Source organism: Eretmochelys imbricata, chromosome 14, assembly GCF_965152235.1.
Source record: "Eretmochelys imbricata isolate rEreImb1 chromosome 14, rEreImb1.hap1, whole genome shotgun sequence".
Taxonomy (NCBI): Eukaryota; Metazoa; Chordata; order Testudines; family Cheloniidae; genus Eretmochelys; species Eretmochelys imbricata.
This window is the reverse complement of record NC_135585.1, coordinates 2,460,622-2,472,789: the sequence shown is the minus strand read 5'-3', so window position 1 is coordinate 2,472,789 and position 12,168 is coordinate 2,460,622. Positions and strand designations below refer to the sequence as shown.

General features: G+C 43.3%; 1 protein-coding gene and 1 long non-coding RNA gene across 4 annotated transcripts in view; both read right to left on the bottom strand.

Moving 5' to 3' along the window:
* The window catches only part of RPTOR (regulatory associated protein of MTOR complex 1), a 308,191-nt gene that overhangs the window by 180,894 nt on the left and 115,129 nt on the right, over nucleotides 1-12,168 (bottom strand). The window lies entirely within an intron of this gene.
* Nucleotides 6,388-9,442, bottom strand: LOC144274450 (uncharacterized). The gene is made up of 2 exons (XR_013347877.1): nucleotides 8,393-9,442; nucleotides 6,388-7,232 (listed from the first exon to the last, which is right to left on the bottom strand). It is a non-coding gene; the product is annotated as an uncharacterized LOC144274450 (long non-coding RNA).

The following is a 12,168-nucleotide window of genomic DNA, read 5'->3' as shown; positions in this document are numbered from 1 at the left end:
TTAGCCCCAGACCCCAGCAAGTCTAACACCAGCCTTGGTGACCCCATTAAAACAGAGTCGCAACCCACTCTGGGGTCCCGACCCACAGTTTGAGAACTGCTGCTTTAGAAGATTGATGTTTAGTTTTTCAGCAGATTGCCAACATTTTCATGAGGAATGGAAGCGAGAAAAGGGAATGACAATCTTCAAAAGTTTCTCTCAGCCAAACTTGACCAGATTTTCCTGGGACAAAGAAACGGCAGTTTTCAAACTCAGAGGGCTTTCCCCTTGCTGTAGCAATGTTGGCGCTAGATCTTTTCAGAGGGCAGAAGAGTGTTTTACAATAGAAAATGTTACACACCTTAAATACAGGTGTCACTTCCAGCTCCCCTTACAATAAAACTTTCACTACGCAAGGCAATCACCATTACTGACCTCCAGGTTCTAACAAATCTTTCGGCACACCAAATTAACATCACTGAATGGCATGTGGGTCTTCTTACTTTAGCAACTTTACAGGAGATTATATATCAATTGAACAATGATAAATACTAAACGTTTAGAAACCGTCCAGTTTCTTGGAGATCTTAACACCAAGTCAATAAGAGCCACATTGAACATGTGGAAGTTTGTTTTTTATTTATGTTTTTATTATTTCGCAAGTTCTATACGGTTAGCATATTACTGAAGAGCTTAATCATGTAATTTGGGCTTCTGCTAGTGCTTGCATTTCATGCAGCTATTTGCAAAAATAATAAAAACCACTAATCCAGAAATAAACTGGAGCTCTAAAGAAATAATTCTTCCTTCCAATGTGTGGTGCCATTTCTCTTCCCACTTCATATCAAAGACAAGACAGTGTTTGAAGATTATGTAGGCGTCAATTCCCGGAAAGCTAGAATGTTTCTTCAGCAGGTTCCTATCTTCCTTTTCTGCCTTGGGATTTCACAACCTAACGGAATCTTTCAGTAAAATTCAGGAAAAGAGCCTTGTGGGGATCACCCTGTGGGAACCCATCCCCAGTTATTTTCATATGTATAATTATCTCATCAGCCGCCTCACTTGGGGAATGGTTTGTTTGTCAAGCTGCAGAAAAAAATTAAAGCACTGCAAGCATTCAAAGGCTTGCCCAGAGTAACGCCGCATTTTATCACGCTGCAGTGAACCATTGGATGCTGCCGTTGAAGAGAAAGGAGGAAAGATTATCCCAACTGTAACTGTTTTCTGCCCCATACAGGTATCACTGTAAAACTATCTCCCTCTACAAATTACAGAGCTGAATGCTTTTCTGAACTGCGAGCAATCCTAGTAAAAGTGAGGGTAGAGTAGGCACCTTCCTACTTTCTACCCTGAATTCCCAACTGCAACATAGAACAGACAGAGGGGGCACATCATGATTGTCTTCTTTTTTCTACTGAACACATAAAAGACCAGGTTTTCATTCTAAATAAACAAACAGAGATGGGTTTCAGATTATTTATTTATTGTGATCCTCTTTATCTGTCAGGCTAGATTAAATATCAAAAAAAACCCAGGCTTGCTTCACAAGGCTGCCCTGAAAGATTAAGCTAACCACAGAGGCACTTATATCACAGCAAGCACAACATGACAAGAGTTATGAAAAATTTAACGCACAGAAAATGTGTGTGCAGGGGAAGGCAGGTTTGTTTTTTAAACACTAAGTTAATTTAACTATTAGCTTTTTCAGTGTCTTATCCAAATTGTGCCACATTCTTGGTTTCACATCAATTCCCCGTGGAATTTGAACTCTGTTTAACTAAACAAAGCCACCGAGATTTGGCTTTGTAGCTGAAGTGAATCAGGCTGAAATAATACTTCCTGAAGGCTTTATCCTTTTTAATCTTCATATCAGAATATATAATGCTTAGTCTCTCATAAATATAGCACTGCCATACAAAGATGGATTCTTAGAGTCACAAGGACCCATTGCAAATTCTGTCGTCTCCTGCTGAAGGATAAGTAGATAATTTGCAGATTCCCTGGCAGGGAGTTGCAATACTAGAGTTAGAGAAAGGGCAGAACTGGAATAGTGTTATCCAGTGTATCCCAGGGACACACTCAACAGTATGTCAATCCAATTGCCAGTGACTGTACCAACGAACTGGATTTCAGTCAACTACGTAAGAGGACCATTGGGAGATAGTATTTTTCTGGATCAGATTGGGTAATTTAGCACATAAAATTGGTATTTTCCTTACAATTTAACAGCTTCAATCTACCCAGAGCATCAGATGTTTGGGAGCCGAGGACTAGGGTAAATTTCAAAATACTTATTTTTGAATAATTTATACGTCTACATTTTGGGAGAGGGACTTTGCATCTAATCTGTACTTAGTGTGATGCTTTTGTAAATCTGTCTTTACAATTTATGAATGTTGGTTAATATTGCAAAGTTGTCATTATGAAACTGGTGTATTTTCGAATACCTCTGTGAGTATGTATGTGAATTCTACCTTTGCTGGCATGAGCTGTATCAAGTCCTCCTAGACCAGATACAATGGAGGGTAGTTAGAACTCAGTGAAACACCTTGAACAATGGGTGAGCTTCAGCCTAGGAAAACCATTTCTCACCTAACCCTCTGCAGGGGAGAGTGGAAGAGTGAAAAATTCCCAAAAAACTGGAAAAAAGAAGCCAGGTAACCAAACAAGGGGAAGGGAAAGGCAGGGAAGGGGAAGAAGACAGACACACACAAGAAAAGTTCAGGCAGAAGGAAGGAAGGAAGGGTACAGACTGGACATGGTCAGAAGAAGCAATCTCACCTAAGGAGAAGGCCCCATGTTTCAAATCACAAGCAGTGCATTGGAACAGAAGGACTCTAGATGGGATGAAAGAATCCTGATCCCAACCCAATGAATGCGCTGCACTAGATAAGGAAATCGAGGCCGAGAAATGTGTGTAGGGTTTATTATTTTTGGACAGATGTGTATTTCTTGTGTAATTAATAGGGCTGTCAAGCAATTTAAAAAATTAATTACGATTAATCGCACTGGTAAACATTAATAGAATACCATTTATTTAAATATTTTTGGATGTTTTCTACATTTTCAAATATATTGATGTCAATTACAATACAGAATACAAAGTATACAGTGTTCACTTTATGTTTATTTTTGATTACAAGTATTTGCACTGTAAAAAAAAAGTATTTTTCAATTCAGCTAATACAAGTACTATAGTGCAATTGCTGTATCACGAAAGTTGAATTTACAAATGTAGAATTATGTACAAAAAGCTGCATTCAAAAATAAAACAATGTAAAATTTTTGAGTCCGCAAGTCCACTCAGTCCTACTTCTTGTTCAGCCAGTCACTCAGATGAACAAGTTTGTTTACATTTGCAGGAGATAGTGCTGCCCACTTCTTGTTTACAATATCACCTGAAAGCGAGAACAGGCGTTCGCACAGCACTGTTGTAGCCGACATCAGAAGATATTTACGTGCCAGACACACTAAAGATTCATATGTCCCTTCATGTTTCAACCACCATTCCAGGGGACATGGGTCCATGCTGAAGATGGGTTCTGCTCGATAACAATCCAAAGCAGTACGGACCGATGCATGTTCATTTTCATTATCTAAGTCAGATGTCACCAGCAGAAGATTGTTTTTCTTTTTTGGTGGTCCGAGTTCTGTAGTTTCCGCATCAGAGTGTTGCTCTTTTAAGACTTCCGTTTAGCATATCTGGCACGTAAATACCTTGCAATGCCGGCTACAAAAGTACCAAGCAAATGCCTGTTCTCACTTTCTGGTGACATTGTAAATAAGAAGAGGGCAGCATTATCTCCTGTAAATGTAAACAAACTTGTTTGTCTCTTATTGATTGGCTGAAAAAGAAGTAGGACCGAGTGGACTTGTAGGATCTGAACTTTTACATTGTTTTGTTTTTGAGTGCAGTTATGTAACAAAAAAACCCCTACATCTGTAAGTTGCATTTTCATGACAGAGATTGCACTACAGTACTTGTATGAGGTGAATTGAAAATATACTATTTCTTTTATCATTTTTACAGTGCAAATATTTATAATCAAAAATATACACTTTGATTTCAGTTACAACACAGAATACAATATATATGAAAATATAGAAAAACAGCCAAAACTTTTTATAAAAGTTTCAATTGGTATTATATTGTTTAACAGTGCTATTAACACTGCGATTAATCGCTTTTACTTTTTTTGAGTTAATCACGTGAGTTAACTGCCCTAGTAATTAAGTGAAAAGAAATAATGTGTTAAACTTCTGTGCATTACATGCCACACATACCGTGGCACCTGGAAGATGGAAACCAGAAGGCTCACACCTTTGGGTCGAGTTCTGGGAGATGATGTGTTTAAGCGACAGGGGGTGTCTGAGGAATGTCAGCCCTGGTTCCAATGAATGAACTGCATGGTTTAAGCTCTCAGGATGGGATGCTACATAAAAGGATCTGCCCCCTGAGAGTGTACCTAGGCATCCCAAGGCATGCTTCCTTTCTATTAAAATGAAGTCTGCAAGGAAATGGGGTATTTCAGCAACAAATTTAAGGTCCAGGAAGCACCAATTCACTATCTGGCATCTCACCAGAATCTACTCAGTGATAAACAATCAAAAGACCAAAGAAACCTGTGAGGTTAGAAGGGGAGATACAGAGTACAGTTAAAGTCTGAAAGTACCAACTGACAGAACCAAGAAGTGGCGTATTTTATCAGATTATTGTCCATCTCCTTCCACACTGGTAGTTTTCCAGCTCTGTCAGGTTCCCCAAATTTTTCCCTCATTTTATATTCTCCTCCTCCCTCCCCCAGCTTAAGGCCTCAACCTCCCTATTCTCCTTGGCAAGAGAGAAAGGCAGGGCTTCTCTAACAAGCTTCCTGGAAAGGGCCTCTAGCGAGGAATAAAAGGCATTCCACCAAACATCTCACAGGTTGTAACACCCTCCACTTTTCAGGTTCCCAGGCTCCATAGCAAGAACCCAGGAGTCAAACTTTGATCTCCCATATGGCAATGCAGAGTATTAGCCCATAACAGTATGTCTATGGTGCTGTGTAAGTGCAAGGCCACAAACACAGACTGGTGGATCAAATCATCATGCAGACCTGGGATGCCCAACCATGGGTCCAGAACGTTCGCATGAAGAAAGCTACATTTCTGGAGCTTTGTGAGCAGCTTGCTCTGACCCTCCAGCGTAAAGACACATGCATGAGGCCACCCTGGCTAGTCCAGAAGCAGGTTGCTATAGCTGTCAGGAAACCGGTTACCCCAGGTTGCTTGCTACAAGTCTGTTGCATCAGTTTGGTGTTGGGAAGTTGACTGTGGGTAAAATAGTGGCGGAGGTTTCTGAGGCAATCAGGTGTGTGGTTTACCCCACGGTGGCAGGCATAAAAGATATTCCTGAAGTAATTGTTGGCTTTGAGAGAATGGGGTTCCAAACTGCGGTGGGGCCACCAATGGGACTCGTGCCCATCGTCTGCCTTCCTCAGGAAGCATGAGTACACATATGGCAAAAAGCACTGCTCCATTGTTATGCTGCCCCTCCTGAGCCACAGAGGGTGATTTATGAACAAACACAGGCTGCACTGGGAAAATGGAGGTTTTTTGTCGATCAGGAGCGTACATTCAGGGACAGGCTGGGACACTAGCCCCACCAAATCACATGGTCATAAACTGAGTTACTGTCCCCACTGTTATTCTGGGGGACCCCACATACTCACTTTTGCCTTGGCTTATGAAACTGTACCCTGATTTCAGACACCCTAGCAAAAGACAGTTTCATTACTCTCTCAGGATATGTAGAATGGTTGCTGAACATGCATTTAGCAGACAGAAATCCCCTGGCACTATTTTTAGACCCGTTTGGATTCCAGTGTCATCAATGCTGTCCGCTTGCTGTGCTCTTCACAATCTTTGTGAAGGCAGAAGTGAGCTATTTCCCCTGGAATGAACCTGTGACCCTGAGGGGCCGCTGAATCAGTACGCTCCGCCAGAAAGTCCAACTACCACAGCTGGAAGTGGATGCACCTGGGCAACATAGTCAGGGATATTTTGCACTCCCACCATATGGACTTGAATGGCCCAATGGAGAAAGGGGAATAGTACTTTATGAATCTGCTTGTGGGAACAGGGTGCGAGGGAGGGCTCATTGACTGAGAGGGGTTTCAGTGCCTGAGGAGGAGTGAGGAGTTTAGTGCCATGCAGTATACTTATGCATGACATGACCACTTATGAAAGAGTGGGTGGGGGTTATTCATAGTATGGATTGATGTAAGGAAGTGATTGAAGTAGGAATTGCTATAGATAACTTATTGAGGGACAGTCTTTGCACACTAATTCTTAATTATCCCTGATCAGGTGTTTATCTTTATTACTTTGAAAACACTGTATGATGTGAAGCAATGATAGTAATAAACATTCCCGATGAAATATAAAGCTTTATTTATAAACATGTATTAGAAAAGTACAATATTCATCCATTCCCAGGCAGGCCAGCCCCAATTACCACACCAAAACAACAGAAACTACAGAATCTTACAGGGGAAAAAAAAATAAAAACAAAGTGCATATAAACAGTACAAACAGTGAAACCACGTGGAAGACAGAAAGCCCCTACCATGGTATGTCCCCTGGCAACCCATTTCTCCTTTTCCTTCTTTCCTCATTTGTCGTGCACTTGGCACTGTAGGAAGTGCAGTGGAGACATCCACAGGGGAGAGGGTCAATATGGAGGGCTGCATGGGGCAAGGTTGCCCTGTCCAGCCGCTCATGGGACCCGACTGCATGTACCATTCAGCCCTGGGAGTCTTCCAAGCTGCTTCTGGACTGCAGCATAGGGTAGCTAGCATGCAGCCACTCAGGTTGTGGTGTGGGTGATGCAGCGGGAGCCACTACTCTTGCAGTCATTAGTGGCATGAGCCACTCGAACAGTTGTTTCTGCTGAGCTCGGCCTTCCTCCCTCGGCTGCCATGCCTGCTCCAGGAACTACAAAGCAAGTACCTGCTCCTGCACTGAAACCCTGTCCTCAAGCTGTGCCGCCAGACTGAGTCTTTCCTCCGGCCTCTTGCCATGCCTTTCCTCTAGCCACAAATCCCTCGGTCTTTGATTCAGGATCTGCTTGTTGGCCCTCTCCAGAACTTCAACCACAAGTTCATCATGGAAACGGTTCCTCTTGGAATAGTCCATGAAGGTCTGTTGGCCCAGGCTTCTGCTGCAACGTGGGCTAGCTGTGGAGATGCTGCAGTCAGTAGAAGTCGAGGGGCCTGGAACAGGACAAGGCACAGAGGGTTATTGTCTCAAATAGCTCAGTGCAGGAGCACAGAAAAAGTCCTCAGGGATTTCAAAGACATAAAATGATACTTTCACAAACTGAACATCAATATATTGTGAGAGGGATGCTTCAGACCACAGAAGCTCCTGGACACAGCCTAATTAATTGCCGCAAAAGAGGTCCAGACACAACTGTTAGATAAAAATGCAAAGCTGTTTTTATTTTAGAAAACTGCACAACTACTTCGGTTTTTTGCAGGGGAGGCATCAGCAGCTATGCGACAAAAGCTTTTTCTATCAGTGCAGTCTTTCCATATTTTGGAGGACATAATAGCTTTTGTGGTGCCTGATGGGCAAAGGGAGAAGTTATTTCAAGCTGCTGGTGCGAAACCTGAAGTTTATAGTAACTGAACAGTACTCCGATGATGGGGACAGGCTAGTCAGCTACTGAGGTGTTCCTGGAAAATATGTCCCGCTCTGAAACATGACTACCTATCTGGAGTTCCTGCTTCAGGAAAAGTTTGCAGCTATCAGCACCCAGGATTGGGTCAGAATTCATGAGAAAAATCAACAGGATGCTGCATTAGCTTCCACATGGCTAATCCTGTCATGGCTGCATGCAAACACACAGGACTCCATAGCCTTCCTCCCCCTCAGCACAATTCTGGACAAAGTTTCCAACCCCAGCCATATTTGGCACAAATGATTTTATCATCTGTGGACTTCACTGACTACCTGTAACTGAAATGGACCAGATTTGTAAAACTGAGCACATTTCCACTTGCCCCACACCCCACTGTTTCCAGATGGCCTGACAGACCAGTGAGTGGTTACAGAGCGGCATACTTACAGGCATGGCAATGGAAGGTTATTACCTTTAAGAAACAGGAATGGCCCTAGCAAAAATCTGTGCCTTTCCAGTAACAATACACATTAAAGATGTTCTTTACAGTTTGCATTTCCCAACTGTCACTTTGAACGCCACGCGGTAGGGAGACAGAGGGAAGGGGATGCCAAGGCACTGACATACAATGCGCCATTAGCTTATATGCATTGCTAGCAAGGGCTTCTCATAACCTTTGCTTTGGTTCATAAAGTAGAAATCCTGCCCATTACTGTATTAACATACATTGAAATGGAGCCAGAAACTTACCAGGCTCAGGGGTGGCTTCAATCAGCTCCGGAGTGGGCGGTTTCTCAGGGGAACATCAAATGGCTCCTTCAAGCGTAGGCCCAGAACATGCTGCTGCTGCTCCAAAGTTGCTTTGGGACCGGTTCCAGCAACAGAGTGAGTCCACTGTCCTCCCTCGGTGCCTGCTGCTGACTCCCATCAGTCACCATGCTGAATACTGAGGCCAGCAGACGACCAGCTGACCCGGTCATCACCACCACCACTGGCTCCATGCTGGGCACAATGCCCAGCAGCTGGTCAAACTCCTCATAAAACTGGCATGTCATCTTCTCCCTGCACTGGCCTCCGGTCTGGTAAACGTGAAAAGCTGCCAGCGTCTTTGCTGTTTGCGTATGCGTAGTCATTCCTAGTACTCTCACTAAAGTCCACAGTTTTGCTGGCTGGGCACCAGAGATTTACCAAAATCTGGCTGTGCTCCCACGACCATGAAGCAGCATGCTTTGCAAAAGGCAGCTGCTGTTCAGTCTCCACTGCAAACACAGAAGGCTTTCTGATGGTGCATTTGCAGCTGAGCGGTCAGAAGACAATGGAAGGGTTAACGTTGACTCACTGAGCTGCTGCTGTATACCATGGGGAGTTGCTCCTGTTTTCATTAGAAAGGACAAAGGAAGTTGGCCTATGGGATTGTGGGATACTTTTGGTGGACTTCCAGGACCCAAATCGGGGGGGCTGTACCTACACTGCAAAGCAATAGGGCTTGAGCCCTTGGTCACAGCTTGACTGGGGCTCGGATCATCCAGTCCCATAGGGTCCTAGGACCAAGGTTGAGTCTGAGAGATTTGTGTATAGACAGGAAGAGATTTTGGGTTCAAATCTCAGTCTGACCCCAGGCTTACATTGCAGTATAGATATACCCTAAGTCAGTGGTTCTCAACTAGGGGTACACAGAGGTCTTCCAGGGGGTACATCAACTCACCTAGATATTTGTCTAGTTTTACAACAGGCTGCATAAAAAGCATTAGCAAAGTCAGTACAGACTAAAATTTCATATGACTTGTCTAAATGACTGCTCTAAATACGATGTGCTGAAATGTAAGTACAATATTTATATTCCAATTGATTTATTTTATAATTATATGGTAAAAATGAGAAAATCAGCGATTTGTCAGTAACAGTGGCTGTGACACTTCTGTCGTTTTAGGTCTGATTTGGTAAACAAGTAGTTTTTAAGTGAGGTAAAACTTGGCATACGCAGGACAACTCAGACTCCTGACAGGGGTACAGCAGCCTGGAAAGGTTGGGAGCCGCTGCTCCAAGTGGCTGTTCTGGCCCTTCCTTTATATGTGCAGTCCTTTAACAGTTTAAAAATGTAAGTAGGGTCGGTGGCAGTGATGAGTCCTGGCACGCTGGAGACCTGGCCTTGGGGACAGAAATAATACATTCTGCACACAAGCGACGAGTTTTGTGCCGCTCCATGTGTGACATTTTATGCAAGTTTACAAAGGTGCAAATTATCACATTATGTAAGGTGTGATATATTTTCAAATAACGTGTATACGCCCATAAATTTCAACTTAAGGTCAATACACCCTGCCATAAGCAGCGGCAGCGGTAGGGCACAAGTTTGGCAACTGTGGCAGGTGGCGGAAGAGTGTCAGGGGAGTAGGTGGGTGATGCCAATTGGGGGCATGGCAGGGTGTATTTGTAAGGGCATTTGGGAGGCTGGGGGTAGCCAAGAAAAGCAAGTTCAGACAAGGTTCAGTGGCTGGGGGAAAACCTGGGATAAAAGTCTGGGGACAGCTAGGTTTATGTGGGTATCCGAGGAAGATGGGGTGCCTGGGTTAGGATTTTGTGGGAGCTTGGGGAAGGGTTGGTAGGTATATATGAGTGTCTGGGACGCCTGGGGCTGGCTGATTGCTGGGAGAAAAGCCAGGGACCAGTACTGAATCCCTCTCACCTGCCGCTGCCATTGCTGCCACCATTTGCCTGCTGTTACCACCTGCTCTTCCTCCACTCTGATCCAGCGGGGACATGCAAAGACAGAGGCCACTCATCTGCCTGCACCAGGTGCACCACAGCAACCTCTGGCAGCCGTGAGCTACAACGCAGAGCCACCCCTGCGATCCTGCTTGCCTGCATTCCTGCTGTCCCATGTGACACTCAGGGCTGCAGGAGTATGCCAAGGGCAGCCAGGGTGAGGGAGTGTCCCACAAGATGTGGGATGTTTGGCAAGTCTGTCGACAGGCCACTTACTGGTAAGGTAGTTTGTCCCCAGTCCATGCCACTGCACTTACAAGAGCAGCAGACTAATTTTATGGGAGGAAAATGAGAGGAAAGGGTTAAAGTGTGAATAAATATGGTCCAGAAGAGTTGGCACACCCAAATGTTGGGACCCAGTCTCCAAATTATAGTTTTCTTCTCTCTTTGGATACTCAGCAGTGTTCCATAAGTAACAATACCACCTCTTTGCAGTTACACAGCAGGTTTATGAGTAATTTTCATACAGTGCTTAAAAGGATATATTAGCATTATTACAACATGCATTTTAAGAGCTTTCTGGTCAAGAGGATCTTCATATTAGAGGCCCATTTCAGACCTCAGAGAAATGGATACATATGTTAGTGTGATTTTAAAAGATCAATAGTATGTTGGGGATACTGATTTAGTTGATTTAGCAATAGTATGTTGAGGATAGCTGATTTAGTTGGGGATCGGTCCTGCTTTGAGCAAGAGGTTGGACTAGATGACCTCCTGAGGTCCCTTCCAACCCTGAGATTCTGTGTTTCAGCCCATCTGCTATTTCAACCGGGAGAGAAGGGGGAGCACATGTTGAGCCTCATTAGCTTTTACCTGGTCCTAAAACTCACATCCTTACAAATGGTCTCTAAAAATTATTGACAGGTTTCAGAGTAACAGCCGTGTTAGTCTGTATTCGCAAAAAGAAAAGGAGTACTTGTGGCACCTTAGAGACTAACCAATTTATTTGAGCATGAGCTTTCGTGAGCTCACGAAAGCTCATGCTCAAATAAATTGGTTAGTCTCTAAGGTGCCACAAGTACTCCTTTTCTTTTTTTAAAAATTATTGGTTTTCCCTATTTTTATCATATTTTTCCAAAGTCCTCCTTTGAATAAGGGAGTGGGAAGAGTCACTTTGCTGCCTTCCTTTCCAAAAGGGAGACAACGTTTGTTAACACATTGCAAAAAGGCTATTAAATTTCAACCTCCTTTATGCAGATCAAATCCTTCTCCCTAGACTGGACCATAAATCAGAAGGGGCCCCTCATACTAATCACCAGTAGAGTCCTTATCAGATTACCCCAGCTGAGACAGCAAATTGGCAAATACCCAGTAAGTTCTTAAAAATGCATTTGGCATAACACAAACATCATTGAGCAATAATAAGTTCCTCTTGCATGTGTAACACATTCTGCCCAGCATTATTTGTCTTATTTATTACCCATTGCCCATTAAATAAGAAGAAGATCTCTGCTATTTGTTCTTACACCAAATTCAGCTTTCAAATGAGTTATTTAAAATGGTGGGCTGAATGCTAATCAAGTCTCCAATTTAGATGCACTGGAATAAAATTATATTCCCCTCCTGCCCCAATTCTCTCATATCACTCCTGGATTCTTTTTCAACTGCAAAAAAACCTAAAGATGTGAGAAGGGTGCTGTGACATTGCACGTATATGATTTTATAAAAATATGCTAATGAGTGTGAATATAATATAACTGGAATATGCTTCATGCAAAAGGTCTCTTGTAAGGTATCATTACAAAGATTATAATCTACTG